The following is a 17,755-nucleotide window of genomic DNA, read 5'->3' as shown; positions in this document are numbered from 1 at the left end:
TGATTTTATTTTGCTCTCAAGGCAGCATGATTAAAATCTGGATTCTTATTAATTTCACTTTTTTGAGGCAACAATGCTCTCCTAACTAACTCCCTTAGCTGCTATCCTCAAGATCAGAAGCAAAGCTGTCATTAATGTACTTTATAGTTGCCTAGCTGGCAGTGTAAAAGGAATGACCCAAGAGCATCAATTCTGTGGTGCTTGCATTCTTCATTTAATTATAAAATAAAAATATTTGCATTTATAAGGGGCCTGATCCTACAAGATACTGGGCATCGCTTCTGAGCTGGAAGTCTGACCCCAGTTCTAAATGACTTCAGTGGAAGTTGAGTGAACTTAGCACTTATCAGATTCCGTTTACATATTTGTGCTGGCATGAAATAGGACCGATCATTTTTTTCATTTTTGTCCTCATTCACATAGTCTGTTTTAGGTAGGGGATTGAATATCATTGTGTCCAGTCATCCAAGTAACCTCTCAGATATTTTGTAAGATATGCATACTTTTTTACTGCAGTGCTTTTAACAAGTTACATAGGCTAGCCATCGTCACATATGCTGTACGGAAGCATCCTCTGCTTTTGATTTTGTTCCTTCTGTTTTATATCTCAATCCTTAGAAGTGAAGGTTTGTGTTTCGTCATTGGCTAAAACTTCTACCCAGATGCTTCTTCCCACTTGTGTTATTGTATTTTCTTCTCGATCTTCTTGCTGCCCTGTGTAATGTCAGAACTTTACTACTGCTTAGGTTAATGTTATCCTGGCAGAATTCCAATTCAGGTAATTATACCCAGGTTTATCTAAAGTTTCCTGCTGTAGTTTCATTGGGAGAAGTCATTCTTCAGTTCGTATCCTAAATTGTTCTACAGTGTTGCTGATGCTGGTAAATTCTATAGCTAAGTCAGAGGTGGCTGCATTTCAGTGTTCAATGAATATAAAACTTTCTGATGGGAGAATAATAATATGGTAAAAACAGTTTATAAAAAAACAGGATTGCCCCTCTTAGTAAGACAGTTATCATATGTAGTAAAGGAGAGGGAGAGGAGAAAATTTCGGTCACAATTGAAATAGAGACTTTAAACTGTAGATTACCACTCTGAATTCAGTCCACATTTGTTATGTACAAAAGGGCTATTCAGTGACCTATTGTATATGACGTGAGTTGGTGGTCACAGTCCACAAATGTACATATCAATATACCACTCGACACTCTGATTAGTAATCCCAGCAGAGAGGCCAAGGATTGAATGGGTAGGTCTACACTGCAACAAAACACCCACAGCTGGCCCAAAACACCTGTCAGCTGTATCAGACTTTGGAGGCTCAGGCTGCAGGGTTAGAAAATTGCAGCATAGGTTAAGCCTTAGCTCTGGAACCCCATGAAGGGTGAAGGTCCCAGAGCCCAAGTTCCAGCCTGGACTAATACACAATTTTATAGCAGTCAGTTGACACAGGTCTGGCACAGGTTGTTTTATAGACATACCCAATGAGACATGGAAAGAAAACTATGCTCTCACGGCTAAAGATGGTCCTTCCGAATCAACTATGAGGCACATTGCAAGGAGACAGTACGAAGAAAGTTTGGATTGCTGATGTCTGCATTGTGCCTACTTAAGGAGTTGTAGCACCTTGATTCTGAGGCTAGTTCAATGCTGGTCCCAATGTACATTAGTGCAACCTGTAGCAAGGGGGTGTGGCCTCCCGCCCAGATGGACTGAGGGACAGCTGCAACCACGTCCTGGTGGACAAAGCCAGGACACCCATGCCCCAACCCTGCCGGAAGCAGAGGGGAGGGACAGGAACCCGAAGTATAAAGGACAGGCCCTCCAGCTCAGAGCCTTTTTCACTAGCAGCTTATCTAGCACTACCTGACCTTCTCCAAGGTCCCCCGCAACTCATACTCTTTCTATATGTGGTTTTCTTTGATGTCCTGCGTAGTTCATGGTATTCACTGAATGTTCTCTCTGATGTCCTTAGCTGCTCAGGGTCTTATATGGGATCCTCTGTACTGGAGAGGCCTTCTCTGGTTTTCTCTGTCACTGAGAGGCCTTCTCTGAGATAACCTGCAGCTATTATTCTCCTCCAATCCCCTTGACACACCTGATGTCTCCCAGCACCCACATCATTAGCAGCTTTCATCCTTTTCTGATGCACCCTGGCTGTAGTTTGGTTCTCTTTGATCTTTCCCAGCTGACTCTCAGCACTATCCTGTTATCCCTTCTTCCTCCTCTCTGATCTTCACAGGCACCACTTGCTCTTTAATAGTCATTTCCGTATTTATTAATTTGTTTGGTGCAGATCATTGTCACTCATCTACATTAGTGACCACGTAGCCAAAGATTCCTTTTAAACTTTTGTTTTGCTTCTATGAAGAACCTGCTTTGTTTTAGAAAATGTATAGCTGCCTTATTTGTCTGCATCAGGAGGTGTTGACTATCGCAGCCTCTTGCAGCTGAATTTGGGGATTGTGGAGGAGACGACCTTGCCACCAGAGGTCCTCTATAATATTAGTTGCCATAGGAGAGGGCCACCTTTTTGAGGTCCCTGAGGTGAGGAGTAGGGCTCTAGAAGCTTGGCTGAGGTTCAGTTCATGCATGCATATTAATCTTATTTGCATTCTGTTGTAAAGGTACAAGACAACTGTGACACCCACACAAACACAATGGTGTCCATGAACATTAAATTTTCAGGCAAAGTTGTGTGCTCTATAGAGATGAATGAGATACCGTAAAAGGCTGTAAGTTGCCGAGTTGCCATAAATGACCATGTGACAAAGTAATATTTTTGAGTCCTGTTTGGGCCTCAGCTTCCCCATACGCTGCATTGTTACCTAGTGGGTGTAAAGGGACTGTCTGCTATCAGGGCAGGCTATCACACATGTGTGAATGGTATCTAGTTGTCTGGGTCTCAAGTCGCATATCAAGGGAGCTCTTGAGAAAACGAGGGTAGATTCAATTGCCCGGTCATTGAAACGTAGCAAACAATGACCATAGATTGTCCCATCTCTCTGCAGGAAGTGGAGCAGCATTTCCCCAGTTTGAGAACAAAACACTGATGGGTGTGAAGTGGGGGTTAAGTGTGGACTGCGGGAAGCAGTTGGGGCACACCTGGGCGTCTGACAAAGAAGATCAGATGGACTGAGGTAGATGGACCTTGAACAATGGGGTTCATCTACAGCTTGGCTGGGCTCTGAGCTAACCAGAATGGACTATACTTTAACCTTCATTCCTCCATGCTAGCCTAATGATTTTCCATGCTGTATTCTAGATGACGAATAAACCCTACTGTTTTGACAACACTGTGTGGTACTGCACATGCTTGGAGAGGTGCATTAATCCCTAAAAAGTGTATAAATCTCCACTGGGGGTCTGTCTCACTTGGACTCACTAAACCGAACTCATGCTGCAGGCACAGAGGAGTGCTGAAGACACAGAGATCCAGTCTAAGGAGTCAGTGAAGCCATGTGGCTTACTTGGGAGGAAGAACGAGACCCGTAGGAATTCTGGCACAACAAAGGGGTTCCTCCTAGAAATCATTCCAAAGCTGGGACCACAACACTGATCCTGTGGATCTGTGACAGACCATATGGTGCTAGGAAACATCAGGAGAAGATGTGAGCTTCCAGAGGCACTGAGGAAGAGTAAAGACTGCAAGTTGAATGGGATATTGCAGAAGGCTGCATAGCGCCAAGAAAACATCCGAAAAGACCATGAATAGCTACAAAGATTGCACAGTCTGGAGAAAACTAGAGAAGACGGTGAATTGCTCAAGAAGTTGGCCACACAGTGCCACAGAGACCAGGGGAAGCACAAGAAAGGATGCAAATTGTCAGAGGAACTAGAGAATTCAGCATGTAAACACGGGTCAGAGACAACAGAGAGAATGAGATCTGTCAGGCCAGAGAAATGAAGGTCAGATCTCCATTTTCCCCAAGTGGCTCACAGAAAAAGACTGTGCTCTGAGAGAATCCTGCCTGCTTCTTTCTTGGAGCTGGGAACATAATCCTTCAGTGCTAACTCAAAGAGATGAATGCCTCCGAATAAGCTGCCAACACAATTTGTGGGAAATAACACTATAAGGACTCATGTGTCTCCCTCAGCATTTAAACTGGTCTTGGAAACCACAGAATAGGAAGTAGAAGTAATAACTTAAGGGAAAATGAAACACTGTAAGGACTACAATTATACCTGCTCCTGTGAAGGTATGCTAGCGGGAGAAGACACAGGGAATCCTTTTACCCTCCTTCCCCAGCATGCTCGTGCAGCAGGCAGTCATCATTTCAGTTTTTAAAAAAGCAATACAGAAACAATGCTTAAAATGTATTTTATTGCTGCCACTTCCATCTCCAAAGCAATATCTATACCGGGGCCAACACATTCTCTACTTGTCGTGCTGATTAGCTCTGAAAGGGTGTCTCTTGGTGGGGCCTGGCCAGGATGAGGGCCTCAATTCTAGTATGCTGATATGGTTGTGCTGTGAAGCACATTTCCTATTTCCTATTTAAAACCCTCTCTACACTGCACTCCTCCCCAGGGGAATGCCACTGTGCACTGGTGCTCCAGCAGTGAATCTCTTCCCTTTTTCCAGCACAACTGAGCCTTGAGAGAGACAGATTCCATAATCTGCATTTTGATTTTAAAAAAATAAAACCCCTGGTTTTGGTGAGGCTTTATTAAGTGCAGCATATCAGTAAAAGATTTCCAGTCCCTTTAGGTCAAGGCTCTCAGATTCTGCATCACGCTCTGATTCAGCCTCCATTAATGCTTCCTCATCAACATCACTAACAATGGTCTCCTCACTGGGGGTATAACTAGGATTATACTTACTGCCAGAATCCTCTGGCACAGAATCACTGTGAGTCAGAGCAGGAAAATAATTAACCCTCATGATATTTCTCTGAGGAATGAAGAGAATACATAATAAGATTTATGGGGTACTGAATTAATCCTGCCCCTGAGGAAAAGAACTTCCAGACTCTGAGGTTAGCATTGCCACTCTTCAGATAGGAGGTTGCTGTATCAATGCGGGAAAATTCTCCACCACACGTATAACCAGTGTGTATTCTCAACTTACTATAGTTATTTAAACAGCAAACTGCTACCACTTACTAATCACTTAATTCCCTCATGAGAGCAGGGCTCTTTGAGGGCCCACACAGAGCTCCCTGCATAATTATTCAGAGTAACTCCATCAAAGTCAATGGTGTCACAATATTGTGAAGCTAGCGAGAGCTCAGAATCAGACACTTCGACTCCCTTATACCAAACTACAAGTGTTTAACTGACACAGCACCTTCAAATTTGTCCCTCCGCATTTTCTCATCTTAGAAGGCCAGACTGAGGAGTATATGGTTAAATCTACAACTCCACATGTAGAAGAGGCTTATTAGAAAATGTGCACCACACATGGGGAATTTCACAGCCTCCTGGAAGAGAAGCTACATAACGAGTCAGATACACAGGTTTATATTTTTGGAGCTGTCTTCAACTCTAAAGGAACAATAATAATAAAAAAAAAAATCAATACAGTGGCAGGCATCCCCAGCAAACCACATTAACATTCTTGATCACCACCCATAAACCAGTGATTTGATTTAGTGGACCTGGAGGAGAGATAGTATGGTCCCTGCTGGCCTGCAGATATCTCCAGAGAAGTGCATACCATAGAGATTTCTGTCTGTGAAAAGCAAGACATCCAAGATCTGGAAGCCTCTGTGACCCTAAGAGCATCCTCATGCCAGAACACAAAGGACTCCCTGCTATCTAGCAGCGAGTTTCAGCTGGTCTGACCAGCTCAGTGTAGCTCAACTCACTATGAACTCACGATGAAGTGAGCTGTAGCTCACGAAAGCTCATGCTCAAATAAATTGGTTAGTCTCTAAGGTGCCACAAGTACTCCTTTTCTTTTTGCGAATACAGACTAACACGGCTGTTACTCTGAAACCTACCTTGAACAAAGACTATTGCTTGTTACATCAGGTCTTAGCCATTAAAAAGTGTATTTTTGTTTGTACCCCTTTCTACCTGTCCCTTATACTTGAACTCACTTAAAAAGTAAAACAATTAAAAAGAGATTTTATCTGAACAAACCCACTGCTTTGATTGAAGTGAAGTGACTGAACTCCAGTCAAGGTAACAAGCTGCTGTTTCTGTCTCTTTAAAGGAGCAACCAAATTAATAACTTTCTGTGAGAGTTCCAGGAGAGAGCTGGACACGGCAGGGAGACCGTGTGGAGGCAATTTTGGACTGGGGGGGTGGGTGCTGGTGTCACTAACAGTAAATGGGCAGTGGAAGCCATGGTGTGACCTGCATGCCTGTAGGCTGGCTGTTAGCGTCTAGGCTGTTAGCCACAGCAGCATAGAATTTAAGGTACCCAGATTTGCAGGACAGCTGGTGTTAAAACACCTGTACTGATCTTTGTTTAATCTGGCCGTGACAGCCTCACAATCTTTCGCACCTCTGTAGGGAATTTATTTAGTTCAAAGCAACTGTGTGTACGTTTTTGCACAGTAAATGCTATGTTTGCCAATCTTCCTTTCATGATCATTGTTTTAAAACAACAAAAGTAAACTGTACAGAAGGAAAGTTAACGTTACAACAACACAGACTTACCCTGTTTCTAAAGAAAAATGGAGAATATGGTAGGAGATGAACAACTGGTTTGTACAGGCAAATGATCAGCCTTGCTCCAACCTCTTTGTGCTGCTCAGGTGGCACAAGAAGTAGAGACTGGCTGCATCCCCATTGCTGGGAATTCCTCTGGATGGGGGAGTCCCTTGGAAGCATAAAGCCAGCACAGCTAGCTCCTACACTACTCTCCCAGGGGCAGGAAGTATATTGGGGCCAGGAGGAGGTATGGCCTGAGTGAACTGAGCTCTGGTTATGTTTCAGCTGCTAGATGGTCAAGCAGGGACATGAGGAAACTCAGGGAGCCACAATCAGCTTCCTGATGGCCCCTCGTCTCTCCTGTGCCCGCAGAGAATCTAGCTTGTAGATTTTTGTTTATAAATTCACATCCTTCATGTATATACTTTTGACATGACTTGATCTGATACAGTCAGGACACAATCCCACTCCTGTAAAAGTCACTGGGAGTTTTGCCATTAACTCTTGTGGGAGCAAGATTAGGCTCATAATCTGCTTTGTATTTACTAACAAACAGGTCAGCAATACTTGCTAATATAACAGGCAAATACTTCAATCACTTAGGATGAGATTATCTGGATGTGTATTTCAAATCTTGGCAGAGCTTATCCCCTTCCATATAAAGTTACAGTACAAATCCTTGCATGGAATTAATGCAGACTCCTACACACATTTCCCGCCCCGGCCTCCTTATTTTTGAAACTATTTTAAATCTTATAAAAGTTGCCAGATTGGTAGCTTTGAAAATATAATTCCTTTGCAACAACAAACTAAGCCTATCAAAGGCCCAGATCAACACAGTGACCTCTGTGTCAAGGTGCATAATGGAAATTCTGCAAGCTGGGTGTGGGGAAACAATTCAAGGCAAGGATCTTGGCTTTCAGACATGTCTCTACTGGGCCTCTTAATCAGCATGATGCCCTACAGCTACTCCCAGTCTGGGTAATACATGCTTTATATATGTAATATTTCAGGGTTTACAATATTGTAGTACTAGAACAACAAAGTTGAGTGTTTCATGCCATTCCAGGAATGGGGAGGGGGATAAAAACATTCATTCATCTCCTTTAAAACCTTCCTTTTAAATGTAAATCTAAACTCTACCTGCACCAACATTCTATGAAATACAAATACCCCTTCAGTGTTCCAATCTGCTATAAGAAAATAGGGTGATAAATAATAGTCAACAGAATGTCAAGAACAAATAATGCCAAACCAACCTGATTTTCCTCTTTGACAGGGTATCTGGCCTAGTGGATTAGGAAGAAGCAGCAGACATGAAATATCCGGACTTTTGTAAGACTTTTGACAAAGTCTCACATGACAGTCTCATGAGCAAACTAGGGAAATATGCGCTAGATAAAATTATAAGGTATGTGAACAACTGTTTGAAAAATATTTTCATTAACAACTTGGATAATGAAGTAGAGTACACTTATAAAATTTTCAGATGACACTAAAGTGGGAGGGGTTATAAGAACTTTGGAGGACAGGATCAGAATTTAAAATGACCTTGATAAATTTGGGAATTGGTCTGAAATCAACAAGCTGAAATTCAATAGAGACAAGTGCAAAGTATTACACTTGGAAGTAAAAATCATATGCACAAATACAAAATGGGGAATAACTGGGTGGGCAGCAATTCTGCAGATAAGGATTTAGGGGTTATTGTTGACTCATTGAATTTGTGACCCACAATGTGGTGCTGTTGTGAAAAGGGGAAATATTATGGGATGTATTAACAAAACAGGAATGTCATATACAGCAGTGGTTCTCAAAGCCGGTCCACCACTTGTTCAGGGAAAGCCCCTGGCGAGCAGGACCGGTTTGTTTACCTGCCACGTCCGCAGGTTCGGCTGATCGCGGCTCCCACTGGCCATGGTTCGCTGCTCCAGGCCAGTGGGGGCTGCGGGAAGGGCAGCCAGCATGTCCCTTGGCCCGCACTGCTTTCCACAACAAGTGGCAGACCGGCTTTGAGAACCACTGATATATAGGACATGGGAGGTAATTGTCCCACTCTACTCAGCACTAGCGAGGCCTCAGCTGGAGTACTGTGTTCCGTTCTGGGCACCACACTTTAAGAAAGATAAGGACAACCTGGATAAGAGGTTTAGAAAACTTGACCTATGAGAAAAGATTGAGAGAACTGGGCATGTTTAGTCCTGAGAAAAGAAGACTGAAGAAGGACCTGACAATAGTCTTCAAATATGTAAAAAGTTGCTTTAGAGAGGATAGTGATCAATTGTTCTCCATGACCACTAAGTGTAGGACGGGAAGTTTGCAGCTAGGGAGATTTAGGTTAGATATCATCATAAGGCAATCTTTTCCTCAGGCACCCTCTTGCAGCAGGCACTGATATGACCAGTGTGCCTGCCTCAATTTCCCATTTCTATAGCCCATGCAAAGGAACAGTCTCTCAGCGTCCAATACAAAAAATACATCTGGGAATAATTTATTCACATACACTGACACTGTATGGATTCTGGGGGACATTTAGGATATTATGAATACCAATATTGTGAAATTGCAGTGAGTTATGCCATATATAACATTTTGCAGATACCTTACGCGACATAATTTGCCAGGTATGATAATCTCGTGTATGTGTTTATCACCTTTGTACTGTAAGTTATATGTATGGTACATCTGTAGTTCCAAACTTATGCTGTGCATCTGGGTGACACCCCCAGACAGATTGGCATTAGCACTGCCTAGCCTTCTTGCAACCCCATCAAGGGACATCAGCTATACAACTGACCCACTGAGAGAAGGCAAGGGATACACCTTATGACTCAGCAAGGCATGCAGGGACATGCCTATTGACAGAACTCTAAGGCTTCCAGGCCATGTGCTGGGCAGCTTGTGTTTGGAACAAAGGAAATCAAGCTGCATGGCAAAAGGCTATAAATGGCAGCTCCATCACCTCCATTTTGTCTTCAGGCCTGCTTCTTACCTGTGGAGTAACCTTTCTACAAACAAAGCTCTGAACAGAGGACTGAATGACCCATTCAAGCTGTGGATGTGTTCCAGAGGGACTTTCAAGCCAGCAAGCTCACCAATACTGATATATTGGACTTTGAAATCTTTGTTTTTATGTGATTGTTTTAACATTTAACAACTTCTTGTTCTTACTTTTTCCTTTATAATAAACCTTTAGTATTAGACACTAAAGGATTGGCTGGCAGCATGGTATTTTGGGTAAAATGCAAACCTATACTGACCTGGTAACGTAGCTGACCCTTTGGGGTCAGACGAACATTTTGTATATGTGAGTAGAGTTTTTTAAATAACTTCTCACGGTACTGGACGTGTGTGCTGACTGAGAGCCAGATGTCTGGAATGGAATAAAGGGGGCTGTGTGATTTCTTTTTTGCTTCTTGATAACCAGCATGGGAGATCAGAAGCAGAGTTTGTGACTGGTTGGAGAGTTTAAATTCAGTGTTATCCACCAGTCTTGGGAGTATCTGCTCTCCCTTTTGCAGCCTGCCCTGACCTTGGCATTTCCAGTGAGGGCTACCCCAGGCACCCTGGGTTACGTACACAAGTGCAGCAATTCCCTCAAAACTTCGTAGTAAAACTATTTTCCAATTTCTACGCTAAACAATCAGCAAGTTTTTCCTCATTCCCCTCTCTCAGGAATATCACCAGCAAGTCACCCACCCAAGAGTCAATAGCAGTATTTTGTTCTCAGTTTCCTTAGCCCCCAGTCCAGGGCCACACTGCCTGAGTGAGTAGGCTTCCCTCAGCCCTTCACTCATGCCTTCACCCTGAGGGCTCCCCCTCTGTCAGTATTCCACTCTTCCAGGCCTACCTGCCCAAGGGTCCTGCTGCTGCTCAGGGGATCCCATCCTCCCACAACCACCCTCTTGTCTCTAGGGTCAGCTTCCCCGACCACGCTGGATCTTCTCCATTTTGCTAGAGGCCACTGCCCAAGCCTTCTGCTCATCAGAGGTTGCCCAGCTATGGTCAGTTCTCACCAATAGCTTTCCTCCAAGCTCTTCATGAGCTCAATTACTGCCCTCCTTCTAATCAACCCCTGCAGCTCTTACCGGATGTTTTTCTCTCTCTTAGATCTCAGGCAACTAGACCCATTGAGAGAAGTTTAGGGACCCAGTCTATCATATTAATTGAGGCCTCACACCCTCACATTTCATTTTATTTACACAGACATTACAAACATTTTAGGGGCCCCCAGTACAATTGTCCCCCATTTCACCCCTCTCATTAGCCCTGCAGGCAGCTCTCACCAGGCCATTCCTGACTCTCCCTCAGGCTCTAGTCAACCAAGTCTCGGATTTGGTCAATTTCCTCCCTTGTGGGGGCTAGATGCCCTCTTTTAAGCCCAGCTGGGGTCAGCTGACAAGTCACAGGTGCACTAGCTTCTTTCCTTTTAAACAACCAATGCCACTCCGAGACAGATAGTTAAGCACTGGAACAGGTAGTGGAATCCCCACCATGGGAGGTTTTTAAAAACAGATTAGATAAACACCAGTCAGGAGTGGTCTAGGCATACTTGGTCCTGCTTCAGCACAGGGAGAAGGATAACATAACCTCTTGAGGTCCCTTCCAGCCCTACTTTTCTACAGCAGCATGCAAGGAGCCTGTAACAATTCTATTACACTATGTACTTTATGTAAGAGATGGTCTATGCCAGAGGTCCCCAATCTGTGGGGCATGCCCCTCTACGAGGGCATGGAGAAATGTTCAGGGGAGCATGGCTGGGGCCTGGGCCAGCCCCCACAGGGGGTGGGGAGGGAGTGCCCCCCAGCTCCAACTGCCAGCCTCGGCCCCTTTACTCCTATCCACGTCCCCCTTCTCCTGGAGCCATGGCCCCGCTCCTGGCCCCAGCTCTGGGTGTGTGTGTGTGGTGGGAGGGCATGGACCGGGGTAAGGAGGGGTGCACAAGGTAAAAAGTTTGGGGGACAGGGATCTATGCACTATGAATATGCCTACACTGGAACTGGAAAATGTGAATTCCAGCTCAAGGGGAAATACCTGCACCAGCGCTTATCGTGCTGTCACACTAAGAACAGCAGTGTAGCCGTAGTGGTGAGAGTAGCAGGAGCAGCTAGCATCCCTGAGTACTATCGCAGCTGAGACCACAGCTATGTACTGGGGCAGCTATTCTCTCTTGCCAGTCATGTCATGGCAGATACACCTCTATTTTTAGCATGCTAGCTTGATCAGAGCTAATGCTGGTATGTCTCCTCAAGCTGGAATTTACTCCTTCCAGCTTCAGTGTACACATACCTTATAAAGTGAAACAACCCCTTGAGTGGACACAGTTATACCTGTATAAAGTAACTTACGCTACACCCACATAAGCATTTTTTTACGGGTATAACAGTGTCCACGCCTGGGGGGGCTGTGCCGCTTTACTACATCAGTTTCTAGTTTAATATAGCTCTAGTGGTACAAAGGTGTAGACCAGCCCTAAGTCACTACTGTCAAGTAAAAGCCTCTCTTCTATTTATGGAGTAATGTCAGAGATCAATGCATCTCCCGTTTACGCAAGCTGATGATCTGGCCTGTCCTCTGTAAGCTCAGAAATTCCACTGAATGGTGATATGAAATCTACAAGTAGTTAATACTAACGATATTGGACCGCTTGCAAAGCGGCACAATTGCTGCTTCGTGAGCTGGCAGCCAGATGCTGTTCTTTTCCCTGCAGACCAATTCTAGGACTGCTATAACACTTTCAGTCTCCATGGCCAGAGTAGTGACAATATAGATTCTGCTCCCGACCATATGTCTCCTGTATGACAGCACATTACTTTGAATAAATTATTACGCTGATGGGATTAAACTGAGCACTATCATCACTTAACAGAAAAGGACATATCTCCCTAACAGATAAACATTCAGAGTAGCGTGAAAATTTTCAGAGCAGTGCCCAGAAAGTGAAAGAGCAACTTCTGTTAACGGCAGGCTGAAATGCATTTGTGGTAATACATCCCTTGATATTTTAACGGCTATTCAAATATGTGCCTACAAATCCTTGCAATTATATTATGCAAAATCACCTCATTAAATAACAATGGTCTAGTGGTTAGAGCAAAAGGCTGGCAATCAAATCTCCGGAATTCTATTCCTTGCTCTACAGTTAACTTATTGTGTGACCTTGGGAAAGTCACTTAACCGCGCTGTGTCTTATTTTCAGCATCTGTAAAATGGCTATAGCAATACTTAATTATCTTGTAAGACCATTATGATTATTGGTGTAAAGTCCTTAGAGATCCTCAGATGAAAGGTGCTACAGAAGTGAAAATCAGTCATTTATTTATTTAATAATATAATTAATAAATGTCTCTATTTAGTAATTGCTCAGACTAAGACTGTGATTCAAGGACACAGCCACAGAAAGGCGCAGCACATACCTGTGTTCCTTCAGGAGCAGTGCAATAAAGGAATTACGGCTTGGTTGTCCATGTTATAAACCACCACAGAGCTTGGGTTGCTTGTGATTGTGGGCCAGATTTTCAAAGGTATTTAGGTGCCTAAAAGTTCATAGAGGTCTTTTGAGATTTTCAAAAATGTCTAAGCAGGTTAGCCACCTAACATGCTTAGACACTTCAAAAATCCCAGTAGGTGCTCAGCTGCATCTTTAGGCACCTAAATACCTTGAAAATCTTGCCTAGCCAGACTGATATTTAGATCAGTTCAAGCCCATGGTGCATTACAATATACACAAATGAACAGAAGGGATGGTCACTGGCTGCTATGACAGAGATCTCACCAAGCCCAATTTGCTCTCATTGAAATTAACAGGAGTTTTGCCATTAACTTCAATGGGAGCAGGACTGGACCTACTATGAACAAAAGTTAAAATGTCAACTTTAAACATGAACTAGTTTCTAGGCTGTAATAATCATCTTATTCTAACTTCCTTAGTAGCGCCTCATTCTACTATAGGTGTCCCAAGTCACTGGGCCTGATTCTAGTCTCTCTGCTCTTTTATACCCAGATAACTTCAAGGACTTCACGTTACTCCTGATGTGAGATCAACCATGCTAGACCAAATTCTGCTCTAAGTTACAACATTATATGCACAAAATAGCGACTCTGTATTTACAACAGTGTCACTAAGAGCAGAGTTTGTCCTATTGTTTCTATTCACATCCATAATTTAACATAGCATACAATGAAGAGCTTGCTTGGCCTAGCAGCAGTCTTTTTGCAATGACAGAAAAGAGCATTAAGTTCTACCCCAAAGCTCTAGAAATTAAGCATGTGGACTCTATCCAGGAATGAAAAATATATTTGCACATGGAATCATGGCACCTGCTTCTTAGTCTAGACAAAAGCATAAAATATGAAAAACAGGAAAACAAATGCCTTATCCTGAGAGATGCTGAGTATCTGTAACTCCCATTAAAGTCAGTAGGGGCTGTGGGAGCTCAGCGTCTCCGAGACTCAAACCCTAAAATGTGATGATATAAGGTTTTTTTCAACATTTTACTTATGACAAGGAAGGTGGTAGACATAAAACAAAGAATGCACCATGTGGAATTCAGATACAGAAATATAACTATACAGAGCCGAACTTGCAGCGGCAATGCATGTAGAAGCTTGCTCTAAGAGACATTGTTAATCATGCACATGCAGGTTAGATGAAAGGAGAAGGCCTGAGGGAAAAGCACATGTGAGATCCACTCCGCTATACCAATGCTTATGTTATTTCTTCACAGTTTCTTATGGCACAAAATCCCAGGAAGGAAAGGCATTATCTGAGGTGGTATAGGAGACTATAGCTAGAATACATTAAATGAGACTGAGAAAAGAAAGCTGAGGCTACATATTATATACAACTTCCTAACTGTGATGGAAGAGTCATAGTCAGCAGAATAAGTTCTCAAATGGAAAGTACACGAGAACACAATTCAAGAAAGGAGCCCAAAAAAGAAAAGGAAGAAGTTCAATACCTTTGTCTTATGTTTAAAAAGAGCTGCTTTTTTATTCCCAAGTACTCAAATATTATTGGCTCAACAGACATGAATGTTCAGTATACATAACTTTCACTAGACAGACAGCCTACTGAAAAATTTCTAGGATTCATATCTATCACTGTACTCACTGGAGATTACTTGGGGAGTTTTGGACATATTCAAAAATATAATTTATAAATAAATAACTATCAAGCTCAAAGTTATGACTATGTTTCAAACACAGCAAGAAAATAGTCCGGCCTCCAAACAAGTTTAAAACAACACTGTGAAGTGGCAGATTACATACCTGGAACAGGTCATTCACTAAGGCTCATTTTTTTAAAAATAACCTCTGATTTTAGGTACCAAATAATTGAGCCTGATTTTCAGAGGAACTGAGCACTTAGAGGTTCCGTTGACTTCACCTCAGAAAATTAGACCTAAAGTGATGCACGCCGGGCACCCAAAAATTGAGGTTCACAGAATCAAGGGCCACTTTTGAAACTTTTGGCCTAAATCTGGTGGGCAGTTAAACTGCAGAATGTTACATATTTTTGGCCTTATTTTCTACTGCCTTACACCTTGTGTAAAGATTACCACCTCTTTCAGTGGGCATAAAACACTACCAAATCAAAATGGTAGCATTTTTACACCCACTTTGCAGAGCTGTCAAGGACTATACAAGATGCAAGATAGTAGAGAATCAGACCATCTGGGCTGGACTGTCTAGTCTGCTGAGGCCACTCTTAGGCCCCAGCAATGTACCCACTGTGTTCAATTAAGAGTTGAGGTGGTCAGGACCTCGGAGAGTCAGACCCAAGGTGTCTGAAGTTGAGTACCTGAAAAATGAGGCAAAAGACTGGCCACCTTTAAAAAATTAGGCTGAAGATTCTGCTGTCACTCACTGCTGCATACTCCCTCTCTCCCCCCTTTCCACCAGGATTGTTGATACTATATATAATATTCACAGTAGCAATTTATTAACTTGTGGCAGCACAACTACTGAAGGCTCTTCCACAGTTGAGCTCCACAGTAACAACCAGCTAATCTGATTTAGAGGGGTAGCTGTGTTAGTCTGGATCTGTAAAAGCGGCAAAGAGTCCAACGGCACCTTATAGAGTAACAGACATATTGGAGCATAAGCTTTCGTGGGTGAATACCCACTTCATCAGATGCAAGTCTGTTAGTCTATAAAGTGCCACAGGACTCTTTGTAGCTTTTAATCTGGTTTACTGACTCAGAGAAATATATACCTCCTTAGTCTTCACTTCTTCCTCTCATGCCAAGTCTCCCACTCTTTCCCTTGCAAGCCCCCTCCTCCCATTCCTTTTTTGGTCAGCAAAACCATAGCTAGCATTTCCTCCTTTTATTAGTAGAGTCTGGAGCTGCTCTGCTTAATTTTTGGCTTCTCATATTGTAGACCCGCATTGCTAGCTGCTTTTCTGGTTATGGCCACGCCATTGAGGTTTGTTCATTTCAATATAAGTAATCTGAAACAACAGCTTCCATTGTGATTCAGATCTGGAAGTTTTGGGTTTTAAGTATATCTCCCTAAGGCAGATAATAGAACGCTGCTATTTTTGCTTGTTTGTTATAAAAGGGCAATTAGATGAGCTTTATAACATGGGCAGGACTAAGGGAGCAATCTGATTGGCCATGGACTCTACCTCTGCAATTATGGGTAACAATCACAGATCAGTAAGCCCAAGCAAAAATAAATTTTAAAACAATTAAACAGGGAAAAACATGCATGAGTGTTCCTGCTTTTCTTTTTTAAATTAAAATTAATCAGTGTTAAATTAATTTAGAAAAAAACAGGAGTCCCTAGGAGCACTATAATTCTATAACCTGTAGTCTCTTGCTGAAATCAGTAGCTTTAATTTCAGTTTAAGCCTGAGACACAGTGTCTGTTGTGGCTGATGTGTTTCTGAGCTAAACAGAGAAACCAGTGATTTTTTTTCTTTTCCTAAAGATGTTTCTATTCTGCACATAGCCAAGTTCCAGCTTAATGAGAGGTCTTCCAACTTGGGAAAACTTGAAATACTTTAAAATTTAAAAGAAATCCATTTCCCTTTCACAGGGTTTACATAACTTTTGTGATCATGTTTGCTAGTTACTACAAGTTTAAATCCAGATTTGGCTCTCTTGTGGCCCCATGTTCTCAATAGACCTTTCTCTCTCACAGCCCTTCATCCTCCCACTGGGGAGCTGGGAATGGGCGATTACCTGGATGATTACCTGTTCTGTTCATTCCCTCTGGTGCACCTGGCACTGTCCACTGTGGCCAAAGACAGGATACTGGGCTACATGGACCTTTGATCTGAGCCAGTATGGCTGTTCTTATGTCCACTCCCCACAAGCCCACGCTCCCTCACCCCCTCTGCATTGTTTCATTTCCATGCAGCCTTGCTCCTTCACTATCTTTCTGCAAGGCCTCTCTCCTTTGAGGCCATATCTTTTTTTAATATCATCCCCTCAGGGATTTCCTCCCTGTTTGCCCCATGTTATCATTCACCCAGAGCAGAACCTAGCTTCTTTAAGGCCAGGGTTCAAATCTGAGCCAGAAACCTGAGGCAATGGGCTTTTAAGCTGATATAGAGTCCAAAGACATATGAACTTGCATAGCAGCCCAGTATTGCCAACACCAGTAAACGTTTCAAAATTATGATCCGAGCATCCCCCCAAAACAAAACAAAACTTGGTCTGTTTCTGAGCCCTGGGGCTGCAGTGGCTTCACATTTTCAAGATTTTTTTTCTGCAGGAAGGCGGACAGAAAAGACAGTTTGATGTGATCTAGGGCAGATTCTCACATAGTCTCCTGACCCTAGCAGCTGGGGCAGCCACCGAGGCAGCCACGACTACAAAGTTCCCCAAGGGCAGGGACTTGAAGCCACTTGCCCTGGGCCTGAGCCCTGCTCAGCCACTCACCCGGGCTGGGGCCCGCAAGAATCCAGCCGCCTGGAGGCCTGGCTGAGGGATACACACCTGAGCCCCGCAGCGGGATCCAGCCTGAGATTAGAACCAGCGACTCCGGGAGCCGCCTTCACGCCTCAGGGTTACAGCCATCGGCAGACTGGGCGGAGCAGTACAGTAGCCAATGAGTGCGCTCGCCTCCCGACAGGCGGCAAAGCGGGAGGGGCTCTTTAGGCGGAGGAGGCTGCCCGGGTAGTTCTATCCCGCCAGGCCTG

General features: G+C 43.5%; 1 long non-coding RNA gene across 1 annotated transcript in view; it reads right to left on the bottom strand.

Annotated features, from left to right (window-relative positions):
* The window catches only part of LOC140908311 (uncharacterized), a 39,865-nt gene extending 22,205 nt beyond the window's left edge, over positions 1-17,660 (bottom strand). The window contains exon 1 of the long non-coding RNA XR_012157831.1: positions 17,553-17,660. This is a non-coding gene — a long non-coding RNA (uncharacterized LOC140908311). The remainder of the gene's footprint in view (positions 1-17,552) is intronic.
* Positions 17,661-17,755: the final 95 nt, after the last annotated feature.

This window comes from Lepidochelys kempii, chromosome 3 (assembly GCF_965140285.1).
Source record: "Lepidochelys kempii isolate rLepKem1 chromosome 3, rLepKem1.hap1, whole genome shotgun sequence".
In the NCBI taxonomy this organism is placed as follows: domain Eukaryota; kingdom Metazoa; phylum Chordata; order Testudines; family Cheloniidae; genus Lepidochelys; species Lepidochelys kempii.
This window is presented reverse-complemented; position numbering and strand designations above follow the sequence as displayed.